Below are 13753 nucleotides of genomic sequence, written 5' to 3' on the forward strand. Positions count from 1 at the left end.
CCTGATGTCCTCACCCGGCAATCATCCCTCACTTCACCGTATCTAACTACTACATCATGCTTCCCAATGAGCCTGTTTTCCGTGACTCTCTCTCCCTGTGGTTTGTTTCTATTGGGCCCACAATTCCTACGTAATTACACAAGCTGTCCACATACAGACTTCCCTATTGTCGCTCTGCTCCCACGGAATACTTACCCATGGATGACCCTCCCTTCCAGTCCTGCCTTTCTCCTGGGCTCATTTGAACAAGTAGCCCAGCCTCTCTCAATAACATTCGTGGCGTAGCACCCCACACATAACAGGAGACTGGGTTGGACCTACGACAATAGTAATTATTGTTGCAGCTTCCCTTTATCGTTTACTGCGTGCCTCGTGTGGGCACGAGGAGCATTTGAGTTGAGGCACGTGTGCCTCTTTGTGAACATGTGCTCAGTTCATCTTCCCAAGAACACCCCGACATCCCTTGATGATGGTAGTTATTCCACAATGCATGTATGGCAAACCATCACATTGTGCACTTTATATACAATTTAATTTGTCACTTGCACCTCGATAAACCTGGGCAGGGAGGGAAGGACAGAAACGAAGAGTTGGATGGAGGAGAAAAGGCAAACTTGCAAACATTCAAAACACAATCAGTGCCTGGAAGATAAGGGCACTTACCTGTTTAACCAATGTGCACAGGGGAGCTGAGGCTCAGGGAGGTTAAGTTACCAACGATCGCACAGCTAAAGAGGTCCTGCCAGGCCGTGAACCCAGATCCAGCTCAGAAGTCCAGGCTCCAAATCCCCATGCTATATTGCTTCAGTGAGAGCCTGCTTCTAGAATTTAGATCTTTTCAAACTGTGTTGCGGTCTCACGCATCATCTGTCACTATGAATCCTCCTAACCTCTCCTTCCCTTGCAATTGCCTCTTTGCCACTGATGTTTTTCTAGATGTCCCCAATTCTTTGCTGAATGTGGGAAAGTTGAAATTAATTTTTCAAGGTGTAATTTTAATACACATTCCAATATAGTAAATTACTATTATGAAAAGTGTACTACTTGGAAACTTCAAGAAGCCCTCTAGAGTAACTTGTAATTATAATGAGTCGTGTTGATGCAGTATACGTTTTTACTCTGTATAATTTAACAAGTGTGTGATGACTATCTAATTATAGCCTATAGTTCACAAAGTAATAGTTTACAATCATATTTCCTTGGTAGAGGTTATACTTCCACATGAGATTCTTGCTTTATGTCTGCCTACAAGAGGCGTATTACTGCCAAATGTGCATACAAATAAAGCCTTATCACAAAGATTGACTTTAGAAGCATAATCTGTTTCAGAAATACATTTCTAAAAATTTGCACAACACTTACATTCCTTAAACCAACCAAGCCAAACAAATTCATCAAAATACTCTTGTCCTTTCAAACGTCGTAAGAACTGTTCTGACAATACTCATGAGCGAAAATCTGTTATTCAAGAATGAAACAGGAAAAAAAAAGTGAGTAGATTTTTCTACCTCTGCAAAACACACTGAGGACTTTCTTGTATCATTGCATCCTTCAAGAGCTGAGTTGAAGAACAGAGATAGAAAGGAAACCTAATGGCTCTACCTTCAAACTGTATCCTGAGTCAGTCCGCTTCCCTCCACCTCTGTGGGCAACCTCTTTGTCCAAACCACCATCATCTGTCACCTGGATTACTGAAATAGCCTCCTAGCTGGCCTTCCTGCTTCTGCCCTTGCCCCACTTCTGTCTCTTGGCAACAGACAGCCGAACGACCATTACAGCCACAGTCGGCCCAGGTCTCCTCTGCTCAGAGCCCTCCAACAGCTAGCTCTCTTTTCCCTGAGAAGAAAAGCTGAAGTTGCCACAAATGACCAATAAAGCCTTACCCACTCTGGCCCCAAGTGCCTCCGTGACTCATCCCCTACTCCTCTTCCTCTGCTCCTGCCAGATTGGCCTTTTGCACTTTCTCAAAGACAGGAAGCACACTCCTGTCTCAGGGCCTGGGACCACCTGCCCCTCTCCCTGGAGAATCACGTAGTTACCTCCCTCACCTCCTCCAAGTTCTTTGCTCATACATCACCTTCTCAGGGAGGCCTTTCTGGACCATCCAAACTTAATAGCAACCCTCTCCTCCAGTCAAATCCCAAATTCTCCAACCTGCTTCACTCTGTTTTATTTTTTTGCCAATTACTTGAACCACCTTTCCCTGTACTCTAGAGTTTTACTTGTTTCTGTGTTTATTGGCTGCCTCCCCCATTGTAGAATTCAAGGGGGCAGGGTCCTTATTGTCTTTTATTCATTGATGTATCAGTAGAAACTAGAATTGTACCGAGCATGAGGTAGCCAGTCAAATATTTGGTGAATGAATGAATGAGTGCTAAAATTACTCAGGTTTTTGTCACTGTATTTCACTCTTTTTTTTTAATTTTTTTTAATGTTTATTTATTTTTGAGAGAGACAGAGACAGAATGCGAGTGGGTTAGGGGCAGAGAGAGAGAGAGAGAGACACAGAATCCGAAGCAGACTCTAGGCTCTGAGCTGTCAGCACAGAGCCTGACGCGGAGCTCAAACCCATGAGCTGTGAGATCATGACCTGACCCCAAGTCAGACGCTCAACCGACTGAGCCACCCAGGTGCCCCTGTATGTCACTCTTTCTCTGCTTCACCAAAATGGCCATGATGCCAGCCTCCTTGAAATCTTGGATAATCTAAAATGCCATGCATTAAGAAATAGCCTCAAAGTGCTTTTTAAAATTACAGCCATATTCTTCAGGGTTCTGACATTAATATTGAAATATTCATCATGACATCTTTAAAGGTTCTCTGCCTTACTAAATCCTAAACATAATTTATCATATCAGGGACAAAATTAATTGAATTATTCTCTATTCTTGAATCAAGAATACAACTGATTTGCTGTTTTTCCTCATTTTGATGTGCTGTCATATATAAGCAGAGCTTTGATTTTGTGATGAACTTTTAAAAGCTATTGTTAAACTGCTCTGTGTGACATTTTTTCAGGCAGAACTACCATGAATTCAGCAAGCAGCCATGTCGTCATCAGTATCTGATCCTCGTTAAATATAATTGTTAAAGTATAATGAGTCTTCCACTCTCAGAATGATAATCCGTCTAGAGTAAGAATTTCCTCAGATGATATGAGATCAATGAAAATTAAGGCTACTGTTTTTTTTTCTATCAACAAATATTGACCATGTGTCTGCTGTGATAGATCTATTGCTAGACCCTGGGGGCCCAGAGATGAACAAAAACTAGTCCTTGTCTCAGAACAGTTCAGTCTAGGGGAGGAAACTAACAGATAAATGCCTAGCAATTCCATGACATGCTAAGAGCTATAGCAGAGTCATTGAAAAGTGCTGTGAAAACATGGAAGAGAGCATGGCTTGAAAAAAATTCCTGTATTATCACTATAGATCTTTGTTATTTTTTTTTTCATATAAAAATGTTCATTAAGCACCTGCTAGATTCCAGGCATTGTGCTTGTCCCTGGGGATGGAGACGCGAATAAGAGGCTGTCTTCTGAGAGGTGCTATTGATGATGATGCTATTTATGCTGATCCTGCGTGCGTGGCTAAAAACATTGATTCCTGGAAAAATGACCAGTGGCAACTGGCGAAGCTTTTAGAGCATGTCTTTTGTAGTCGCTGGACATTCAGCACCCCAGACACCAAGCTCAGAGCTGCTGAATAGCCCTTTCTCTAATTACTGCGTGTCTGAATGCCATGGTGGACTGGCTGCTACCAGTTCCAGGAAATAGTTCAACCAAATAAAGCACCCAAGACTTGTAACTACTCTTGGTCTTAACCTCTTCTTTGTCTGATCCTTGCATAATGTAACAAGGTTTGTATGAAAGGGCTGAATGCTTCATAAATGCTTCAATATCATCATGTTATTATGGTAAGAGGGAAAAAGTAAAGAAACACCAAGAAATATTTTCAGCCATCTTCTATGAGCATTTAGAAATTGAGAATTCGACTGAGGATATCTGTGAACTGCATCACTTTAAGTCAATGTAGCAGCCAAAAAGGCAGGTTCGCATCACATTAGAGTTGGTTACGCGGCCCAGATGCCATGATGCAACGCTGTATTTTATGTGGACATAAATTTGTTCTTATAACCATTAACATAGTTGAAAAATCACTAATAAAATTAACTCCACTACAGTACTATACACGAGATACTATTTATATAATAAGTAATTCCGTCACCAAATGACCCTGTGGGTTGGGAACCATGATTATCCCCACTTTACAAGTGAAGAAAGGTGCAGTGAGGCTTGCTAGTGTGAGGTCACTGCTAATAAGTGGCAGAGCCAGAATTTGGATCCAGGTGGTTGGGCTCCAGATGATGGCAGCTGCAACGTTGTATTGCCACACAAGATGTGCAGATTAGCCATTATTAGCCACGTTCATTCTTTAACTCCTAACATGTTTCAGGAGGGTCTGCTTGTTTGCCCTTCGACATGTGTGAGGGGAAGAATACTCCAAGTTACGGTCCTGGTTTGGAAAAACTGTGCCTTTTCGATGTTTGTTATCTACCCTCCCAAAGCCTTAAAATAACTTTCAAGAGTGACTCAGATTGTGTGTAACCAAAATCTTGCTGATGATGAAACATCAAAACCTCGGAGGTTTTAACTACCAATCACCTAATGGAAGGCACACCTTGCTAATTATATCTCTTAATGTGGAGCCAGTAGTCTAGGCTAGGGCACATTACTTTGCAGGGCATCGGGATTCAAGGTCGTGTGAACTCCACACTCTTCTGGACCTAGAACTTAAATGTTGGGTGATAACGTTTTGAAGAAAATTGCTTAATATTTTATAGTGAGGGGACTTTGTGATTAAAAATCTTCAAGAAGGGTTGATGTGATTTTCAAAAGCAACTTCGATGTTTGGAATTTGGATTGCTGCTCTCTTATTCTTTGGCACATCAATGGGTAAGACCTAATTTATTAGTTCCTTGAAAATAAGGAGTATAGTCACATCCAGAATGTGATTGATACAGGTTTCGGAATATTGGCTCTGTTTATATTTTGATTTATTTGTCATAAAAATATCTAAGGGAAATGAATCAATTTAGTAATACTAAATCTGATAAGTATATAGGAAGTATCTATTTCCAATAATATAAAAGTTGCTGGATGGCTTGTACTGGGCTCCCAGCTCTATACTTACTAGCCTATGGCCTTGGTGAAGCAACTTATCTGTTAAAGTCTTGATTCCTTCACTTCTAAGGTAAGTGTGTAAAATAAATGAGAAAATACATTCATATTTCTGGTTTCAGTATCTGAATCACTGTAGATGCTCAATGAATGTATGAATGAATGAATGAATGAATGACTAATGGTGATTGGAACTTCCATGTTGATTTTTTCTATTTGGGTCATGCTTTTGTGAAGAGATTTTGGTCTGTGAACATTTCTTACCCATTAACTCAATATTCATGGACTTGTGCTCTTTATATTGTGGACTCTTCAGGCACCTCCTATGTAGTAGCTGTTGTTTATCTCTGTTTTTACCTCCCTGGTTCAGTGTTCTTCCTATAAGCACAACAAAAGTTAGTTGATATGTTTTAACCAAAATAGAATCAAAGAATTTCAGTGTTTTTACTCCCTGCCCTCCAGATCTTTTCTGTGGGATAAAAGTGGATGGATCTATTGTTGGTTTTAGTATATTCCTGGAACTGTGCTCTATTTTCTGTAATGTTCCTGCCCCCGACAGTCCTTACTGAATACTGAAAGCAGCTAGACTGATCAGTTCCAGAACAGAATCGAGTGAAGTCTTGCCTGGTCTACTCTTTTTTTTTTTTTTTAATTTTTTTTCAACGTTTATTTATTTTTGGGACAGAGAGAGACAGAGCATGAACGGGGGAGGGGCAGAGAGAGAGGGAGACACAGAATCAGAAACAGGCTCCAGGCTCTGAGCCATCAGCCCAGAGCCTGACGCGGGGCTCGAACCCATGGACCGCGAGATCGTGACCTGGCCGAAGTCGGACGCTTAACCGACTGCGCCACCCAGGCGCCCCCTTGCCTGGTCTATTCTTATATCGTCACCTTTTTTTTCTCAGGTGGTCTCTCCTCCTTCCAGACTTCAGGCCTCTTTGTCCTCTCTCAAAGTCCTCTCTGAACAAGGATGCTAATATGTTTTATTTTAATCAACAAATACAATCACCTACTATGTGCCAGGCACCGTGTTGAACCCTGGAGACACTGTTGTGATTAATAAGACTTCCCTATACCCATCGGAAAAATTTACTTTTCAGTAGGGAGTGATTTCTGTTTGAAGGTTTATTGAATTAAACACAAATTCTCTGGCAGGTACCAGAGAACTAAATGCAAATGGACTCTGTTACAAATTTAATGGATGCCAATGCAGGTAATAATACAAATGTGATGGAGACTCAAATTTTTAATGATAGCGGCTCTATAATGAATATAAGTGTGCAGTAGAAATATATATATATATATATACACATATATACTACTCCACATATATGTATATAACTATGCATAACTATTATATATATATATAATCTAATTTTAATATAACTATGATTTTATTTTTTTAAGTTTTTTGGCAGCCAGCCAACTCTCTCCTCAGTTTAATGCCATGGCCAATCATAATCACTCCTTGGTATACACATTGGACTTCTTTGCTGCTTTTGCCTCACTTGGCTTAACCACAACACTGGTTAAATCCAACACATCATCTCTGTGCAGCTGACTGTGCCTGGAGAAAAACACACACCATGCTGACTGTCTCACTGCAAAGTCATGGTTATCAGACAGAAGGTGACCCTAAGGCTGCCAAGCCATCCTACTGTTCTTCCCTCATCCATTCATTTGCCTGGGATCCTGGGTTCTTTCATTTTTCTCCCCTCTTCTCAAATCTCCAACACCTCCCTGCTTACCAACACTCAGCTGATGGCCTGGTTTCCCATTTCAATAAGAAAATGGAAACAAAGAGAAGAGACCTTTGCGGAGCTCCCAGTACCACATTTATCCAACTTAGCTGCATACACCTGCCTGTACGTTCTGCCTTCTCTCTTTCACAAGAGATGAGCTGTTCTTGCTGCAACAAAGGCCAACCCTTCCTCCTGTATATTAGACACTCTCTCCTCTCACCTGCCCAAGGAGTGCACTCAACCACACTCTCTTCTATTTCTCCTGCTTTACCAATTTTCTTCCTGTCTTCTGGAACATTCCCAGCAGCACAAACATGTGTTATTTCATCCATCTTTTTGTTTTTTTTAATTAAAATGTATTTTTAAATGTTTATTCAATTTTGAGAGAGAGAAAGACAGAGACAGAACGCAAGCAAGGGAGGAGCAGAGAGAGAGGGAGACACAGAATCTGAAGCAGGTTCCAGGCTCTGAGCTGTCAGCACAGAGCCTGATGCAGGGCTTGAACCCATAAACTGTGAGATCATGACCTGGGCCAAAGTCAGACACTTAACCAACTGAGCCACCCAGGTACCCCATCCATCTTTAAAACTCCACTTCTGAGTTGTGTGTATGGGGTTTCTTTTTCTCCTCCCCTTCTTTCTTGAATTCAGTCCAATCAGGCTTTCACCCCAGAAACTACCCTCGTCACTGTCACCAGTTACTCCTATGTTGACAAGCCAGTGGTCAATTCTCCATCCTCATCTACTTAGACTTTGCAGTATTTGGTACTCTTGATTGCTCTCTCCCCTGGAAGTACATTTTTAAGTTGGCATCTAGGATTCCACGTTCTTCTGGGTTTCCTCCTACTTCTTGTAGGCCTTTTTGTCAGTGTTCTGTGCTTATCCCCACTCGTCTTCCTGATGTTTCAATGATGGAGTGTCCTAGGACTCTGTCCTTCCATCCCTCTTCTTTACCTACCATCACTCCCTTGGTGATCTCCTCCATATTCATGACGTCAAACACCAACTTTATGTTTATGACTGCCAAGTTCCTATGTGCAACTGAACTTCTCCCTGGAATTGCAGTCTCATATATCTACCTACTTCTGTGGCATCTCCACTTATGTATCTAATTCATATAAAAGCTGCATAGCCAGAGCTGAGCTCTTTTTTTTTAAGTTTTTTTTTTACATTCGTTTATTTATTTTGAGAAAGAGAGAGAAAGGCAGAGGGAGAGAGAGAATCCCAACCAGGCCCTACACTTCAGTGCAGAGCCTGACATGGGGCTCAAACTCCCGAACCGTGAGATTATGACCTGAGCCGAAATCAAGAGTAGGCCACTGAACCTACTGAGCCACCCAGGTGTCCCCAGAGCCGAGCTCTTGATTCTACTCCCAAATCTGTCTAGAATTCTAGCGTCTCCCCAAGTAATGGCAACTCCAGCCTTCCAGGAACTTCGCCAAAAACCTTGACATCATCCTCTACTTTTCTATTACACCTTCCTGCCAATTAATCAGTAAATTGATCCTCCTTCACAATTTATCCAAACCCTGACAACTTCTCACCACTTCCCCTGCTGCCACCTTGACTTTGGACACCATTGTCTCTTGTCTAATTTGCTACAGTCGCCTCCCAGATGATCTCTGTGCCTCCCCCCTTGTCCTGCTTCAGTATATTCCTAAAACAAAATAAACCTAAGTCAGTCTGCATCACTTTTCTGCTCATGGCCCTCCGATGGCTATGCCCCTCACCTTGGAGTAAATGCCAGAGTCCTTCCAATGATCTGCATGCTTTAGCCCTCTGTTACCTTCCTAATACCATCCCTTGTCCATCATCCCTTGTTCAACTCCCTGGGGCCAGATATGTCCCAGAACTCAGACTTTTTTTTTTTTTCTAATTTTAAGTATACTGTAAAATACAAAACCCTGAGAGGAATCTTGGGTAGCACAACCACATGGATATTTTTGTAGTAAAATCTATGAACATTCATATTAATTAGGATGACGAATATATATAGCCTCGGGTCAGTTTTTGCTACCAAATGAGTTTTCTGCAAACTGAAAAACGAATGAAAAAATCAAAATCCCACTTCTGTCCCCCAGAGGATTTTAGATTTTGCAATTGCAGAGTAAGGTGTTACGGACCTGTCACTTCCCACTCTTCCATCAGCTCTGATCAGGGTAGCCGTGTCATAAGTCCTCTGTCACACTAAGCCATGCTCCTTCCCCCAGAGGCTTGTGTGTTCTCTTCCCTCAGCCCTCTTCCAGAAATCCCCACAGTTTGCTCCTCACCCCCTTCAGCTATAGATTCAAATGCCACCTGTTTTAGTGAGATCCTCCCTGGCCACCCTATTTGAATAGCAACCCCTTCCTCACCTGAACACACACACATCTTCATTTTATTTACTTATTCTTATTCATTGTCCCCACACACCCACTGGGCTATACTCCACCAGGGCTAGGCTTATTTTTTCCACGGTTGATTCCCTAATGCTGAGAAAAATATCTGGCACATAATAGACACTCAAATAAATATTTCTTGAATAAATTAATGAGTCCATTTTCAAGGTATTTCTTGTCATTGGGAAAGGCTGCTTACGGTATGAAAAATTACTCATTTAGAAAGTGGAAGTTAAGAAAACATGATGGGGCGCCTGGGTGGCGCAGTCGGTTAAGCGTCCGACTTCAGCCAGGTCACGATCTCGCGGTCTGTGAGTTCGAGCCCCGCGTCAGGCTCTGGGCTGATGGCTCAGAGCCTGGAGCCTGTTTCTGATTCTGTGTCTCCCTCTCTCTCTGCCCCTCCCCCGTTCATGCTCTGTCTCTCTCTGTCCCAAAAATAAATAAACGTTGAAAAAAAAAAATTTAAGAAAACATGAACTAATATACCAACATATGATTTCTTAACCAATTAAACCTAATGTGCTATAGTAAAGAACGTTGAAGTCAAAGAGTAAATAAAACACTTCAGTTGCAGAATATATCAAAATACAATGACCCAAGAACTGAAAGCACTAGAAAAAGAACAAGTAACATTGAAGGAAGAATTTCATGAATAAAAATAAAAGTAAAGGTTAACACATTAGAAGAACGGGAGTAAAGCAATACAATTGATAAATGTATATTGTGATTGCCTAATAAAACTAAAAAATAGAAAACTGTGATGACATATTTAAATAAAGAGAAATAACCACAGGTGTGGAAGACATTGAAATGATTATACTTTGTATAAATTCAGGCCAAGAGAATTGAACTTCTAGATGAAAAACTTCTCTTTACACCAGAATAAACCCCAGATCAATGAACATTTAAAGTAAAAGAGTGAAACAAGAAAAATATAAATGAAAACAAAGTGAAATTGTTAATGATCTTGAAGTAAGGAAGGCTTTTCTAAACAAGATGAAACCCCAAAGCCATAAAGAAAAAGACTGATTATTTTGTTGAGTAAAATGTGAAATTTCTATAAAACAAAAACAAAAACAGCAAACTAGAATATTTTTTCTCAATGTCTGATTGAAAAGGACCAAATCTCTCTACTATTTGAAGAGTTTTTACAAATAAATAAGAAAAAAGCAAACTTTAGAAAAATGTACATCAGAAACAAAGATGTCACCCACAGAACATGTGCAAAGGGCCAGAAATGCACAAGATATTCAGGTATTTAGGTAATTCAAGGAATACAAATAAAAATGACAAAAGGTTTTCCTTCCGGTGGCACCTATAAAAATGTCAACCTGCATACCCTTCTGTTGCAGATGGTAGTGTTGTTCCCCGCTCTTTACTCCCCCTCCCCGGAAGAGGATGCTACAGCCCCACCTTTGGCTACATGACCTGCAGAGAGCAGTGCCAAGTTCGAATGCCTGTATGAAGAGCATTTGCATGGTTCAACCATGGTTCTGCCCTTTCCCTCTGCCCCAAGAGCAACATGTTCCAGACAGGGTCTCTTTTGGCTTAGATCCTGGAAGGAAGAAGACTGGTAAATCAGAGCCACAGCCAACCGGAAACTACTGCAGCCAAAATAGAACATGAACGAGAACTAAACCTTCATGTTGGGAAGCCAAGGAGATTTGGAGGCTATTTGTTACAACATAACCTAACAAGAGCTAATTAATGCACCTCCCAATTCTACTTAGTGATAGAATGAGCTGCATCATGGTTCTTCCCCCCCCCCCCCCCCCCCACTTAATAACAATGACGCATTGGGCAGGGTGGTCACTTTTTGTAAGTCTTCATTTCCTCACATATGTGACACTTAGGGCTCAGTCTGTTTTTGCCCTTTTAATTATTATTAATTAAATTATTATTAATTAAACATAATTTGGAGAAGTAGTCTTCTTTTTTCTTTTGTGACTTAGAGTTACCATTATTAATTATTAAAAATTTAAGACCATAGATAAGGGTAAACAAGAAAATAAAAACCATGCATCCTCAGGGTGCCTGGGTGGCTCAGTCAGTTAAGTGTCCGACTTACGTATCTCATGGTACGTGAGTTCAAGCCCTGCATTGGGCTCTGTGGTGACAGTTCAGAGCCTGGAGCCTGTTTTGGATTCTGTGTCTCCCTCTCCTTCTGCCCCTCACCCACTTGTGCTGTCTCTCTCTCTCTCTCTCTCTCTCTCTCTCTCTCTCTCAAAAAATAAATAAAACCCATGCTTTCTCACCATTATTAATATTTTGATGCACTTCCTTTAAATTTTCTTTTTCCCCATGCATTTTAAATAAAACCATGCATAGTTTTGCAGCCTGCCTTTTTAGCACAACACACTAACATAATCACTGTCATTACAAATTTCATTACAAATCTCTGTAAGCATTTTCAATGGCTGCATAATACCGTTAACACTACCATTCTAAAACTATATTCTTTGTCATATGGGCCATTTAAGTTATTGGCCCAGTATCAACTTACTGATTTTGTTGCAAACGTGTTATTTTTAAAGAACTATTAATCTTTCCATTTTTTCCCTAAATGGCTTTGATACTTTATAATCTTGATCAGTCTCCTTCATCATATCTAGTTTCTTCTAACTTTATATTCTTTTTATGGGTATTTCCTTATGGAAAAAGGCATAGTGACCAATAACCCTGGTAAGTTACAAACATAAGAAACATACAGTTTTTACAAGTCTTTATTTAAAAATCCAAACTCCTTTCCATAGACTGAATAATGTAGTTGAGAATTTGGGTGTATGGGGGAGGGGGAGACATGGCGTGCAAAAAGCAAGGGCAGCTGGACATTCTAGAAAAAAACAGAAGTTTGTATTAGAAAGGCACGAACCAAATGTGAACTCATTGATCCAAATTAGAACTGGACATATGTGTGCTTCAACAGAAAAAAAAACAGAATGGATTCCAGGCATGAGAAATATTGACTGAGGAGCTATAGTAGAGATATATTGAAGAAGGCACATGTTTACACTTACAACAAGAGAAAACAAAGGCAACCAGAGAATCCAGGAAAATGAAAATGCCACAAGAAAAGCATGATCCAAATATGAAGCAAACCAAAATGACACTGATCTCGAGCAATTCATGTCTAAGAAAAGATAATTCATGTGAATATTCCCCTTTTGAAGCGAATGGGTAACCATACAACAAAGTGCAGATAAGCAAATGTAATTATAGCATGCTAGCTGGCTCTGAAAGGAAAAATATTTATCCAGTCATAATCGCATAAATTCTGTTTATTGGCTTTCAATTTTTTGGAGCCAGCCTACCCACAAAAAACATAAAAGACTTAATTATGATCATAGAACAAAGTCTGAATGTTATCAGCTTTGACAATATGAAGTCAAAGTGCTGCTGGTGGACCTTGGAAGATGGAAGGGAAGAGAGGTAACATGGCTTAAAACTTCGTCTTGCAAAGGTAGAGAGTCAGGTTATAAGGAGTATGAGGTATCGATCAAGAAATAGAAGATTACTGGGGCACCGGGGTGGCTCAGTCAGTTAAGCTTCCAACTCTTAATTTCGGCTCAGGTCATGATCTCACTCTTCGTGAGTTCAAGTCCACGTTGGGCTCTGCGCTGACAGCAGACTGTCAGTGCCTGAGTGACAGCAGACTGAGACTGCCTAAGATTCTCTGTCTCCCTCTCTCTCTGCTCCTCCCCCACTCGTTCACTCTGTCTCGCAAAAATAAACATTAAAAAAAAAGAAATAGATTATTACTATTTCAGTTCACAGTGGAAGCCAGTTAATGAGCTAAAAACAGTGTTATTGACTATAGAGGAGGAGGAGTTGAGACAGCGTGGAGAGCAGGACTTGTAGGAGCTGTTGTCCCCCAGCAGTTTCAGGCCAGCCCTTGCTTGATCAGCGCTGGGACGTGCAACCACAGTTCAGCCTGTCTGGCCACTCCCAGAGAAGCTCTGTCAATAGAGACACTAGAGGGACACTGAGGTTCCAGGAGGGAGGAAGATGGTGTCCTTCTTCTCTGCTCCTGGTTGCTGTCTGTTTTTCCAGAAATGACAAATAATCATCCGGTAGCAGCAGGTGGCTCCAGCTGGAAGTTGTTCTGAAACACCCAGAAGCAGTCACACGGTGCCTACTCAAAGATGCCAGTGCTAGCCAGCCAGCACCCCTCTTCACGGGCCAAACCCCAGCTCTGGAGACAGCACCCCTCCCCGCCAGGGTCTAGCAGCCCTTCCTTCAAGTTTCTACATCTGAATGACTTTTTGGTTTGGTTCTTTTGGTTTGGTTCTTTTCGATTCTTCCACCAGCCTTCCACTAGCAGCTGCTCTCTGCAGTTGCCACCTGTGAGCAACTACATGGGCCCCTTTGTGCCTTCAGTTCTCCAACACTTGATTGATAGCAATTCATTGTATTAAACTCTCACAGTTAAAATAACTGGTATGATTTGTTTCTTGC

The sequence above is a fragment of the Prionailurus viverrinus genome, chromosome D2, assembly GCF_022837055.1.
Source record: "Prionailurus viverrinus isolate Anna chromosome D2, UM_Priviv_1.0, whole genome shotgun sequence".
Taxonomy (NCBI): Eukaryota; Metazoa; Chordata; class Mammalia; order Carnivora; family Felidae; genus Prionailurus; species Prionailurus viverrinus.